This window comes from Aquila chrysaetos, chromosome 25 (assembly GCF_900496995.4).
Source record: "Aquila chrysaetos chrysaetos chromosome 25, bAquChr1.4, whole genome shotgun sequence".
NCBI classification, from domain to species: domain Eukaryota; kingdom Metazoa; phylum Chordata; class Aves; order Accipitriformes; family Accipitridae; genus Aquila; species Aquila chrysaetos.
In genome coordinates this window covers 4,255,668-4,270,013 of record NC_044028.1, presented here as the reverse complement: position 1 = coordinate 4,270,013, position 14,346 = coordinate 4,255,668, and the positions used below count along the sequence as shown (strand labels likewise).

General features: G+C 42.7%; 1 pseudogene; it reads left to right on the top strand.

Annotated features, from left to right (window-relative positions):
- Nucleotides 1-14,030, top strand: part of LOC115335967 — a 33,095-nt pseudogene extending 19,065 nt beyond the window's left edge.
- Nucleotides 14,031-14,346: the final 316 nt, after the last annotated feature.

Sequence of the window (14,346 nt, the reverse complement as noted above, 5' to 3'; positions counted from 1 at the left end):
CCAGGAAAGAAAATCCAGTAGACCTGACAAACATATAGAGAAGGGAGTGAAGAAATTAAGATTCTTGTTTGTACTTCCACAAATTGCTCTCGCATCTCTTGCTCAGAGACACGGCTGTGCTTGTGTGCACCCTCCAGGCCCCTGTATCAAAGAGTTGGAAGAAGACCTGGAAGCTGAGCATCCTGTAAGAACACAGGTAACAGTATCTAAGGAGGAAAAAAATGCCTCAGTGGAGTGATTACACCTCTGAAAACCCCTAACAACATTAAACTACTAATTAAAAAAAAAAATTCCTCATAAAGGAGTAATAAGATGGACAACCATCTTGAACTCTAGTTTTAGCCTATGCAAACTCACTGTTATAAATTGCACATGCTACTCCTTTCACAGAAACCTCTGAAGAAGCCAGCTCCTGATGAGACAGTCCTCCAAAGAGGAAGAGTGTAGCAGGTCAGGGAAAATGGGCATTTCTCTGTCCTGTGCTTCAGCTATCAAATCACTCCACCCACTTTTTATAGTTCTGTAGTGATGGCTGGATCTACTCTAATAAATCTTATGTAAATTGCCAGGATGCAGTTGTTAAATATATAATCAGATTCATTAACAATGGAAAAGCCTGAAGATAATTTAGTCCCGAAAAGGTAATATTTTAATAGAATACTCGGAACACATTCTAATGACTAGTACAAATGGATAGCATCAATAATAAGTAACATTTCCATTTCAATTCACTTTAGAAATGCTAGCTAATTAATTTTCAACCCTATCAAAAGATAGGTCAGTGTTGTTAGACACCTTGCACAGGTGGGAAAACACAGGCGAAGGAACTTGTCCAGTGACAGAAAAAGCAGCAATGTCAGTTAAAGCAGAGCGTAGCATTTGGGAATTCCTATTCCCTCTCTGAGTATGCCTCATGCTTGCTACCATTGTTTCCAAAATGGTTATGCTTCTAAGTATACATAGGCTCTTTGGCATGAAATAAGAATTTCTTCCCCTCTTTCCCACTAGGTGGAGAAACAACAAAGATTGCCTGGAAGAAGCTGGTGTTGCAACAACAGCTCAGGTCAGACACCTTCCCAGCATCTGAGCATCTTGTCTCTTTCCTCAGAGAATGAGAAACGTCACTTGGACTTTCCAAAGGAGTAGCTTCTTCAGCAGCTTCTCTGAGCTCGTAAGCAGGCCAGATCCTGCAGACCTTACCCAACCTTCCCCTCACACTGCAGACCTTGGAAGCGGTAAAGCACCAAGGTTCCATGAAGTTCACTGTGAGCTTTGCTCTTCCTGTTGTGTTGGGAGTGGAAGGTGATCAGAGATTCATTAGAAAGTTGCTAATTCAGAAGCACACAGTCAAAAGAGGAGGCAGAACTGTTATGTGTATTTCCTATTGTTTTGCAAGGAAAATACATGGCCTTCAGTCCAGAGAATTACTCTGAGCTTTAGCAAGGAGGCCTAGAGATGGTTGATCTTTCTGGAAGATACCAGCCACCGACCTTCTAATGGATTAATACCAAAGATGGGATTTGTCCCAAATACAGAGACTATTAAAGCTAAATAAAAGGCTTCCAGAAGCCTTTCTTATAAAGCATCCCCGAGGGCCTTACTGAGACTCCAGGGCTGCCAGATCCCAGCTGACAACATCTTCTTGGCCCCTTCTCCCAGGAAGCTGGGCTGCTGAAGCTGCTCCCTGAGCTAGAGGAGGCACCCCTGCAGATCCAGGCCATGGGCTCTATCCTGCTCAGGAAGCACACAGTTGCCGTGGCTGAGATGGCAGAGCTCGTGCAGAAGCCCCAGAATGAAAGTGAAGCTGGAGATGGACAAACAGGTCACGAAAGCAGAGATGGATGACCTCAGCGCAAGCACGGAGTCTCTGCAGAAATCCAAGCTGCTCAATCCAGGGCCTCAACAAACCCTCAATGCAGCCAAGAGTGCAGTACAAGGCAGAATTCAGCCCTCTGCACTGGGAGCTCACTGATACCAGAGAGCAGCTGTTTGCAGATGGTGCTGAACACTGCCCGTCCTGGCTGATGGAGCGGGCATCCCCCTCGCTAAAGATCAGGACACTCTGCACTCCCCCTGGCTATTACAGTCATCCCATTGTAATTACAACCAACGGGAATAAACTGAATTTGCAAGAGAGGGAGGCTATTTTAGCCCTTCAAGCCTTACTCAGCATCATATGACTGACCTCCCTCTCACAGCTGAACTCAGATGCTCATGTTCACAAGCTAGAAGATAACCTGTCCGAAGCCAATGCCCAGCTGGCTGAGGTGGAGAAAAGCCAGGCTGAAATTAATGCCATCAGGCTCCAAGGTAAATTCCTTGACAGCTTTGTGCAATGTTACCTCCCTCTGATCCTCCTCTTCCCCTACATTTCATCCAGCTCTGGCAGCCCTGCCCTGTCTCCTCTAGCAAATCTGCCCAATCCTTCTAGCCTTCACTTCTCTCTCTCTCCAGTCAGGTTGAATTAGTTCCTTTCCTACTTCTTTATGCAGTTTTCCCACAGCCGAAAACAGCCAGCTGAGTCGGGAGCACAAGGAAGCTCGGAGCAGGCTTAACCAGACTGTCCACATGAAGATTTCTCTCACCTCGCAAGCAGATGACTTCAAGAAGCACCTGAATGAAGAGTCAAAGGTACTGGGGAACACCAACTGCCTACAGAGGTTGCTGCTGTCATGGGACATGCAGTGCCTGCTCTTTTGCATGCTGTCCACTTCAGAGTAACAGATCTTTTGTGTTAGCTCTCACAAAGGAAAACTTTCTCATCCAGATTAATCTCTGGGCTTGTTACCAGCTGATCTTGGAGGCGGTGTGGGGGACACGAGCCTTGTATGGATATGAAAATAAGATGCAGAATCTCCCACGAGTCAGCAGCAAAGAGCAGAACACACACCTTTGATTCTCAGTCCACTGTCCATTCAATGGATCATACATCAGTTTATTTGCCTAGATCGCACAAGTTTGGCTCAAAATATACCAGTATTTCAGCTCTCTGTCTGACACCTCTGTCTTGGAAATTTCTGCTTACCTCCAAAAAGTAATTCTAGTGCTGCACCTGTATATCAAAAGTCTGGCAAGAATTCTCTCTGTGTCCAGAATAATCACCAAATGGGTTTGCTGTCATAATTCTTTTGAAACACTGAGAGAAAACAGCGATGACAACAAGCCAAGTCTGTTTTCAGTTGTATGAGCTCAATTCAATTCACTGCAGTACAGCAAAGAACAGGTACAGAGAACAGAAACTTGGCTCCTGACCAGGAAGATATTTTGAAGCCTGAGATGTTTCTAGCTGGTCCAGAACTGAGTTGTTCAAGTGGAGCACTCCAGCTCTGGGGAGTGAGATCAGTGTATTCATACTTCCAACACGACAAATGCATAGTAATGGCTGTGCTATCTCTTGCACTGCTGCTGTAGTGAGCCTGGCCAACACCAAGCATGATATGGACCGGATGAAAGACTAGTTGGAGGAAGAGGAGGAAAGCAAAGCTGAACTGCAGTGCCTGGTCTCTAGACTCAATATGGAAGTCACAATCTGGAGGACTAAATGCAGGACTGATGCCACTGAAAGAGCTTGAAGACACCAAGTGAGCACTCAGCTTTCAGGGAGTCTGGGATGGGACTTATGGCAGTCTCATTATTTAGTTTGGCTGCTGAGTCACAGCTCATAGATGTGATCTACTAGGACTCAATTTGGTAAGACAGAGAGAAAGCAAAGGGCTCCAGCCAAGAGAAAGAAAATAATACTTGCAATAATAAACAGAGACTATTGAGAACCACCACTTGTACAGGGACAACAGAAAAACAACACTGATCCTTTCTGATAAAAGCTTGAATTTGGATAGCCTTTGTTTATTCCAACAAGGACTTTACTCTTCCAGCAGCCCTACAAAAGCCACTAGCATTTCCTAAGAATAAAGCAAGCACCAAACCAGATTAAACCCCTTAGAATCTGGTATTACAGGCTAGAAGTTGAGCCAATCTTTGCAAAAGTCTCTCTAACAGAGCTAACATAAAGGTGCTTTCACATAATAGCAACAAAAGTTAAGGCATCCGGAGGGTTTCATTCTGCACCTGAACAAGTTGAGACAAATGGAATAAGCTACTACATCTGTGCATGACTTTGTACTGAGACCCAGACATATTCACAAGGGAGCAAGGCTACTTTGCTCTTAGACAATATCCTACCTGAATGGAAGGTTGAAGTGTCTGTCACCAGGTAAGAATCCAGCAATAAAGACCTGAGCTGCAGCCCAATATGCCGTATCTACCAGTGGAGGGGAAGAACCAGCCACATCCTACTAATGGTTTTACAGTCCCTTTTCTGAGACTGCTGCCAGGATTTCACCTTTTCACTGGTGAAAACAGTGATGGTACTCTAGGAGAAGAGTGCTGCTGACTCCTACCGTTCCTCATTCCATGAACCAGGATATTTCTGCCCTCCTTCCCTCAGGACAAAGTTGGCTGTGAAGCTCCAAGAAGCAGAGGTAACAGCTGAATCAGTCCAAGCCTGGGTTGCCAATGCAGAGAAAACTAAGCAGAGGCTTCAGAACAAAGACCTCACTGTTGACCTTGAGAAGGCAAGAAATCCAGCCATTCAAGAGTGCATCCAGCACAAGCCTGACCAGCAAGATTAAGACCTGGTACCAGAAGCCCTCAAGTCATTCTGTTAACTCAGGTTGGCTTTGGACTAGTCCCTTATTTCTTAAGATTTTAAGATCTCTCTATTAAATGTCAAGTAATCTGTATGGCCATGAGAAGCAAGGCTAAGATTTATCACATCAAGAGAAAACCCAGATGAGAGCCGCAGCTAATTCCTAGGAGCACACAGCATGCTTCTCATAAGCTCATTAGCTGACTTCCAGAAACAAGAGTACAGCTAAAGCGAAAGCCCTTTACTGCAAGGCAAGGTATTCATCTTCTTTTTAAGGATAATGATATACTGCTTTGAACTTTTCAGTGCTGCAGTACCAGTGGGTTGACCACTGGTTATTAACTACCATACTCAAAGCAGATCTAAACAACATGTAGTTTAAACACTAGCAACGAATGTTCCTTCATTAAATTAGTATTTCTACTCTTGCTAGTGTTAGTGTAAGAGCATGAATAGTAGTGCAACTGTGGGACATTTGAATAAAAATGTTACTTAAAATAGGCACAAAGGCTGCTCCAAATCCACTGAAGTCCTTGGGTATCTGCCAGTGACTGCAGTCAGCTTTAGAACAGGTCTCAAGAGCTGAAAATTCCACATACAGCATTACGTTACTGGGCTGAAAAAATCTGTTTCACCATCACTTTCTTTAATGAAGCAGTTCTTTATTCTATGGTTCCTGTGGTGTGCTTGTCACCATGGTATCTGAACACATGTGTGGATCATAAGGATATGTAGAATATTTGTGATTAAAAGCTCCTAGGAAAGAAAAATTTACCTTTATTCTTTCCCTTCATGACAAGCAGTTAAACACAGTCTAAAATAGTCTTGAATAACATCTTGTTTGTAACCGAATCATCTTTGAAATAGAAAGAGTCACACTCATCAACCCAGGCAATTACTAACAGCACATCTGCACAAGGAATATCTGAAGTGGAAAACATTTGCCTCACAGCAGCATCATTATAACCGCAGGAGCAAGGAAGACTATCACACTGATGGGAACTGGGTGATCTTGTTAAATTCCTAATGGTGAGGAAAGAAAGCATCGTAAACATTTTAATCATCCATTCACAGTGACCAAGAGAAACTCTGCCAGTCATTAGAGTGGCTGCCAATTTAACTGTGACTAGCTGGCAGGACATGCAGAGAAGCGAAGTGTAAAGAAAACTTGTGTCCGGTGAATGCTTGGCTTTATCTTTCTAGGCCAGTGCTGCTTGTGCTGCCCTGGACAAGAAGCAGAGAGCCTTTGATAAGATGCTAGCAGAATGGCAACAAAAAATGCAAATTACTGCAGGTGGAAGTGGATAGTTCCCAGAAGGAATGTACACAACTGAAAATTTTGAGCTTAAAAGTGCCTATGAAGAATCCTTCGAGCACCTGGAATCTATGAAGAAGGAGAACAAGGCCCTTCAGGGTAAGTACTGGTTTGATGTTAAAAAACTCTGCAAATCATAAGCCCCTTGATTCCTAGTGAATGATCTCTTGTAGTGTCTTCCAGCACCAGTTCCACTTTTCTTATTTCTAGCAGTGCTTTCACTCTTTGATGCACTTGAAGTCGCAGGTTAGATTCTGCTCTTGGGACAGAGTCTGCACTCACACACACACCACCCCTGTTGGATCACCCAAGATTGTAACTAGCATCAGTGTACTGCTTCCAGGGAACCGACTCTGGGGACAACATTCAGAATCGAGGTCCTTTCTAAACCCTCAAGGTGTGATCACAATAGCAGCTTGGTTGTACTCACTGTTATACTAGGAGGTCATCACTCCAGGCTGGGCCAGGTATCATCAACAGAGCTCCACATAAGGGAATAATGGACTGGTTATGGCATTAGGCTTAGATAAGACACAGGCTGCAGTCCCAGTTCTGGCTACCACCATTTTTTCTAATTCTGAGCACTTCACTTAGGGGACTATTAACAATGGCCAGCTTTACCCTGGGAGGATGACGTTCCCTTTAACCTCAGTGGGGAGGATTAGGCATCTCCAGGAATCAGTTCAGAGCAAGTCAGTTAAACTCCTGCTCAGAGTCTCTCTCTTGGCATCACTTCTCCCCCACTAGCTCTACAGGGAGACCAGCTGCCTTGGCTCCATTTTTTTTTTTTTTTTAAAAACACTTCTGTAAATTGCAAAAATTGATCTCTTACAGGAGGCTGGAAGATGACACTGCAAATATTTAGAAGATGCTACAATCTGCTGCCCTTGTGGCCAACAGAAAACAGTGATGGCCTCCCTGGCACAGACCCAGTATTTTCTAGGCTATCTCCCCCAACCCTTTGTGCTGGCCTACATCAGCTGGCAGAGAGCCCCATTCTGCTGTAGAGAGATGATGTGGTGTCCTGTTTTCATTTTGTAAGAGCAGCCATCTAAAAGTGGGAGAGGGGAAGGCTGGATAAAAACTGGGAAAAAATTTCTCTTGATTTAATGGGCTTCATTCTTCCACCTCCATGAACACATGCAACTAGCAGGGTTCATTCAGAAATCCAGGATAATATTTAGCAACAAAAGAAAAGGGCAGCTGATATAAAGTGACTGGAACCATTTCGTGCCATTTCCATTCAAAGAATCTGTCTGGTGCGCTTGGTAAAGTTCACAGTCCTGAAATAAACCTATCATATGAAATATCAGTTTTCTTCCCTAGAGGAAATTAAGGATCTAATCAATCAGCTGGGGGAGGGAGGTGAGAACATTCATGAGCTGCAAAAGGTAGACTGGAAATTGAGAAAGACGAACTGCAGGTGGCACTGGAGGAAGCAGAGTCTTCCCTGGAGGTTAAAAATGCTACAGATGTGTGAGTTGCATGCCAGCCTGGTGTCTGCTGCCCGCATTCCATCAGATGGATTTTGTATGTATAACCCCACAAAGGGCATTTATTCATCCATCTGTTGCCCTCTTCTTTGCAGGCTGAAGAAAGTAAACTGATTTGCATGCAGCTCAAAGTGGCTCAGGTTAAAGCTGACATTGACAGGAAAACATGAGAAGGAAGAACTTGAACCAACCAGGTATAGTGATGATATAACATTAAGCCACAGGCAAAGGCTGTAGACACTAGGAAAGTTTTATAATCATTAAGGGGAATTACTGCTTGGACCAGATTGTCTGGAGGTTGTAGAGTCTCCATCATTGGAAGTTAAGTGCAGTCTGGTCACACGTTGTCTAGTGGGACTGGTTTGGCAGGAAGTGATCCAGATTTCAGGCAGTAGATTTTTAAGATGACCTTTTGAAAGCTCTCCTAGCCCTATGTTTTAAAAGAATGTATTCATGAATGGCTTGGTGCAAAATCCTGGTATCTCAGTTTTAAACAGGTTTGAAAAGTTACGGTATTTTTATTACTTGGTGGGCAATAATTTCATACAAAGGCTGGATCAGACTCAACACAACAGAATGCTGTACCATATGCTTCACTGGACTCTGCAGAAATAATCACCAGCATGCAATTGAGTCTCTGCAGGCAAGTCTGGAGACTAAAGCAAAGGGGAGTGCTGAAGCTCTCAGGCTTAAGAAGACGGACACTGACCTAACCAGCATGGAAATGCAACTGGATCCTGCCAACAGGAACAACAGTGAGCTTGTCAGGACCCTGGATAAACTGCAACAGCATGTCAAGGTAAACTGGAGAGGGTGGAAGCAGGTCCCTGGATGGGAAAGCATACCAGTTCTATTTTATAGCTTAAGCAACAAAGTAGTAGATTATGTACTCTTGTTTGGGCAGACATCTTGAACAAAATGTGAATTTATATTCAAAAGCCCTGGTTCTCCCACTCATACCAATTTCAATCTGCAGTAGTTCCAACAAACCTTATACAAGACAAGCATTACTATCAGCTTTTGTCCAACTAGAAACCCAAAGAACTATTCATATGTAATTAAAACAAAAAAGTTCTGCTTTTAAGAGAAGTTGTAATTGCTTTTTGAACAGAAATGGACAAGAAACTAACAGAGACTTAAAACTAAGGAGCTTCCTCTGGCTTTTCATTTCTAAAATAAAACTAAGTAAATTAGTAAAAGGCTAGTCTCTTTGTTGGAATAAAGTGATACAACTGCTGCCAAAAATTCAATTTTAGTAACTTAAAGAGTAACAACAAAGATTTTTTCCCTCCATACACATGTATATATAAATATACACACTCAAACCTAACTTGTCCTCCGTCACATCAGTCTCAGTCAGAAGTAATTCTCTTAAAGTCGGTGTGGCTACAATGACACAAGACAGACACACATGATACTGGGATCCAGCGATGGAGTTTGGGGGGGGGGGGGGGCCATTGGTTTTTTAAATTATTTTAAAATTTGGCATCACCTTAAAGAACAGCTTTGCAGAGAGACCTCCTACATCTTTCAGCTTCCTCTCCCTTTGTTATTTACTTTAATCTTTCAACTTCAGATCTAAATAGATGAGGATGCTTGCCAGCATGAGGAGGAGCTGCAGGAGTGGTACATGCTGCCTCAGCCCACTACAGAGAGAGCTGGAAGAAGTGCAGACAGGCCTGGAGGGCAGTGAGCACTCCCACAAACTCTAGGAGCAGGTAGAGGTGATGGAGAAGGCACAATGAACTCAATGTCCATGTACAGAGAAAGTAGAACTATTTATGCAACAGCTATCTTGTCGGAGAGTTTACATGCAAGTGGTTTAACATTAAATCTTAACTCTGGGTAAGAAGTGCAGGATTAGGCCAATAATGGATAAATAACAGTGGTCTGTAAGATAGGTCTGATAACTCTACGGAACATGAAGAGCTCAGCCTTTAGAGATATTACACTGATAGCAGGATTTTTTAAAAAGCACAATCTTGGCCCAGCTTTGCTCCTCGCAAGGCCTATGAAGACTTCTAGCAAATTTGGTGGAAGAGTTAAGACAGTGCTGAGCACTTTTGAAAAACCCACCTTAAAAGGGACAGTGTAAAATTCTGCCTCCATTGAAACTATAGTTTTACTAGTTGTTTCCATGGTGCTCGGATTTCTTCCATAGACTGTAGCCCACAGTGAGATCCATTTTAGTGAAATTTTAAGCATCCTTGTGTTACAGATTGCAGTATGAAATAACATACCTACCATTTCATTCTGTGCATAGATTTAAGAAGATACTTTAACATTCACCATTACAGTCTGCAGTTCTTTTCCATAAAGACCACACATGCTAACATTTCCAAGGAGAAAAGTATAACTTCCGGAAAGGACTGATAATAAAAGAAGCATTTCTCGGTTGCAATTATGGGACATCAGTTATAAAAACTGAGTCATAAATGTGGCTTTTATTCAAATAGGTTAAAAAATGCAACCAATACATTCACTTCCAATTGACTGATAATAAAAGGATAAATTTTTAGCAGGTGAACTGCTACCTCCATACCAAATTTGGGGTTTTAAACTTATTTGTTATACAAAACCTACAGAGCACACAACTTGTGCAGCATTCTGGAGCACAATGGCACATTAACATGATGTTGTTTTGCCGAAGAGCAGCTTGTGTTGCTAGAATGCAGTTTTTCTATTAAAGCCTTTGTAGTTCTCCTTCCTTAGAATGGTTTTTTTGTTTGTTTATTATTTTTACAGCAGCAACAGCAGTCCTCCAATGATTCATATCAGTAAACAGTAAGCACTAAATGAGCTGTGGGGCTCATATTTTCCATGAGATAGAGAGACACATACATATTGTAAACTGTGGAGCAGAGACTATGTTTGTTGAGAATGCAATCAAATACAGATTCAGTTGAGTCTAAAGCCAGCTGCTGCTACTGCAGCATAACTTTGAAATAAATAATATTGGTATATAAACTCAAATCCATACACAGAGAAATTCAGGAAAACAAACTCAGACTCAAGGCCTTCATGAACAACAGGATCTCTTTCTGCCTCAGAGGTGTTTCATCACTTTAGCTCTCATTTACGCATGCAAGTAAATAACACAGGTCCTAATGTTCCATAATGCAGATCCAGTGGGGATGAATCCCACTTGGCTTAACAGTGCACAATTTTATAGAGAAAAAACAAACTACAGAAAACTGTGATGCACAAATCATCTCTTTGAGAGCCAAATGGAAAAGCTGAGCAGGTAAGACATTTTGGGTCTCTAAGACTTCTTTCTGCCCTCTAGAATCAGTCTGCTTACTATTAAATGAAAGCTGGAGTCTGACCTTCAACACACTACTAATAAGCATGAGGAAATCATCAGTGAGTACTGAGCAGCTGATGAGAGAGCAAAGAAAGCTGTGGCTGATCTAAGTCACCTCTCCACCTTTCTGCCCTTTACATTGGTAGCTGGAAACCTTAAGGTGTATATTCCATTATTTCTCTCCAGTGCTGATTTTAAAGCACAGTGATAATAATACATGTTAGCACTTGCATTGCTTTTTATGATCCTGAAAAGCAGAATGCATGTTAGCTCACTGATTGCAGCCTGGCAAAATTAATCCACAAAAGAAGAAATCCACTTCCTCTCTGCCTCCCTGGTAATCTACATCACAGATGGCACCCTGAGGAATTCCTCCATTTCCTCTCAATTTGTCCTTTCTTTCACTTATTACACAACTCCACTCATCACACCTATCAGGCCTCCAACAAAGAGTAGGCCGGCTTCCCTCTCTAGCTAGTCAATGGCATTCGTAATTGGCACAGAGGGGAGAAAAGTTGCCAGCACCGAGCAGATTGCTCCTTTGGCACTGTGCTGACAACTGGCACTTCAGAAATATCATAGCTAGCTGTGGATTTAATGCACAGCATTTCCTCCCAGAGTGAGGCTGAGCCTTCTGCCACCTTTGTGCTTTCAGCTACTGCATGTTCAGACAGTATCTTCACCTTCCATCTACAGCACGCTCTCAGCCACCCTCTTTCCACTGAAGGGTAGAAATAAAAGCCTGAAGCGTCATTAGAACTAAAGCTATTGACTTAATAATAGGTGGGGATAATACCTTTGATTAGTCCAGTGGTACTAAGTAAGCATACCACCACCTGGTTTATGATCCGATCTAGAGTTGTCCAAGTCAGCTGGGATTACTTCCATTGATTTCAGTGAACTGTGGATCTGGTCTTTAGAAAGGCAACCTATGATACACAGAAAAATTAAAGATATGGCAAAATTTCTCAGAAGGTAACATACAGATATCAGGTCTACATATCCTAGCTTTCAATGATCTGTATGAATAGCTGTCAATCTGTTTCATACCTTCCTCACAGGATTCCTGTGTGGCAAAAGATCTGTGTCAGGAGCAGGATCATTACATGCACCTGGAAAAGATTAAGAAGAACTATTAAACTGCAATAAAAGACCTGTAAGTCAAGATGGAATTGGCTGAGCAGTTAGCCCTGAAAGGAGAAAAAAAGCATCATCATGAAACTCCAGGGTAAGAACATGAACAAATATATTAGAAAGATCATTCCAGCAGAGCAGCTGTGAAACTCTTTCTTGCACCTGAGTTTCCACATTCAGCACAAATACCTGAAAAGGAACATTTTCATTTAACAACCAACATGTCCCAAAGGGAATGCTCTAATTTAAGGAAACCCAGACTAGGCAGAAAAGATGCATGTAGGACACTCTCAAGTCACTGGAGCGCAAGAGAACTTCAGCACTTTGCACTCTGTGCAGAACTCATCGATCAGAATCTCTATGGTGCTTGAATATAGCAGTAACAAGCCACTGGTATGAGCAGCTGATCTACACCCACGAGGGAGAATCCGCAAGGTGTACTGTCATCAGCAGCATGAGTTGCCATTTATTTATCAACTGCAACAAAACTCTAGAGCATGAGTAGCTTCAAATTCCTGGGGTAGATACTATCTTCCTATTTCTTTTTCTGAACCTCATAATTGCACATAAGTTATCCTTCTGCTCCTTTTCAAATTAAGGAACTGGAAATGGAGCTAGACTCCAAACAGAAACACCATGTGGAGACCGAAAGTTCTGCACAAGAACAAGAGGCCTCTCAAGGAACCAGCCTTCTGCAAAAGATGGCTACAAAACCAACTAGCACCATGCAGGAGCAACTGGAAAAGATGCCGAACAAACTGTAAACTTAGAAGAGGCAACCTGAGGAGGCTGTATATATTCCCTGCTCCAGCTCACTGTTTTGTCACTTGGGAGTTGGACTCGATGATCCTTATGGGTCCCTTCCAACTTGAGATAGTTTATGATCACACAATCGCACCTTGTGCACACCAGGGGCACTTTGCCTCTCCAAAACACATACTGCAGGTAGCACACGTTCAATTTATACTGACAGCATCCGTAGACACACAGCCCATTGTAGACTTGCATGCACCTTTTGAGACAGTCACCCAAAAGTGTGCATCATTCTCTACAAAGGATTCTTCTCTCCCTTCTTTACAGCCACTTCCTGCCCTCAAATACAGTCTCTAATATGTGCACAGACATGAACATGCAATTTAAAAACCACCTATTAACTACCATTCTTTAGAGTCATGACTGTACTCTTCACCTTGATATCATTATGCACAGATATCAGACATGTTCCAGGTTGGTTTTTTCCAGTGCAAAGACTTCTCTTGTTAAATCAAACCATTTCTGGTACAGGAACAGGAGGCTAGGCAGAGCCTGGCCAAGTAAAGGAAGACCATACATGAACTGGATGATGCAGAGGAGAGGGAGATGGGATGGTTGAATCAGCTCTAAACAAACTGCATACCAGGCATGGTGTCTCAGCAAGCAAAGGGCTTGCTTTCTGGGGAGGTTATCCAAGTGCCTCAATCCTCTTCCTCTGTGTCAGTGGCTCAGGAATAGCCACTGAAGCTGGAGCTCACATGTCTGAACCCACCTGCCATGAATTTATTAGAGCAGAAGAGGGTGTGGGATGGCAACAAGGAAAACATAGATATGTTCTCAACACCAGCTGACTCATGCAATTCCCTACAAAAGGGAACAGGGATATTCCACAAGTCTCTCTACACACAGAGATAAGTTCTGAAATGGCTAATGGTTAGTACAGATGTGTTTTCACTAATGGTAAAACAGACAGGGGAAAAGAGTAGCATCCCTCTACTTCCAAAAGGGATGCACATTAAGGGCTAAATCTTTTCTCAAGGGCACCAAAACTGCACAGCAAGGACTTCTCTTAGGAAAAAGCCCACCTCATCCTGGCATGGTACTCCAGGACTCTTCTGTACACTCCAGCAGTCTAGCAGGGAAGACAGGGACCAAAACCATACAAAGCAAGTACCATGCAATTCCTACTCCCTCTCCTCCTTTCCCTGGGGTAAAAACAAGGGGTTGCACATCATTGCTTATCAAATGTGCCTAGATATTACAGCATTTCTACCTTCTTTCTTAGCAAGGTTTTGAAAGGTAAATAAGATGCTACTGCAACACAACTTCAGTCTCCTCTTTTCTTCCAGAGTACTGTGTATCTTGCCAAAAGCTGCCCATTGAAAGATTGCTGTAGTACTGATTAAAACAACAGGTCTCAGACATCAAGAAGTGGCCTACCTGGGAAAAAGACTGGAAGACAGAAAAAGTGTACAATGATCTGCAGATAGAAGAATTATCTGTGTGTCAGACCTAGAAACTTGCAAATATACTTCTCAAGTATACCTGGAATGATAGAAGATATCCAACACTACTTGAAAAGCATCTGCAAACACAGATTTGGGATTTTTCAAGTCAAGGATAGAAGGTGCAATCTGGGCCACCTCTTGCAAATAATCCCCCTCATCAATAGCCTTCATTCATAGTCTTAATAAAGGTT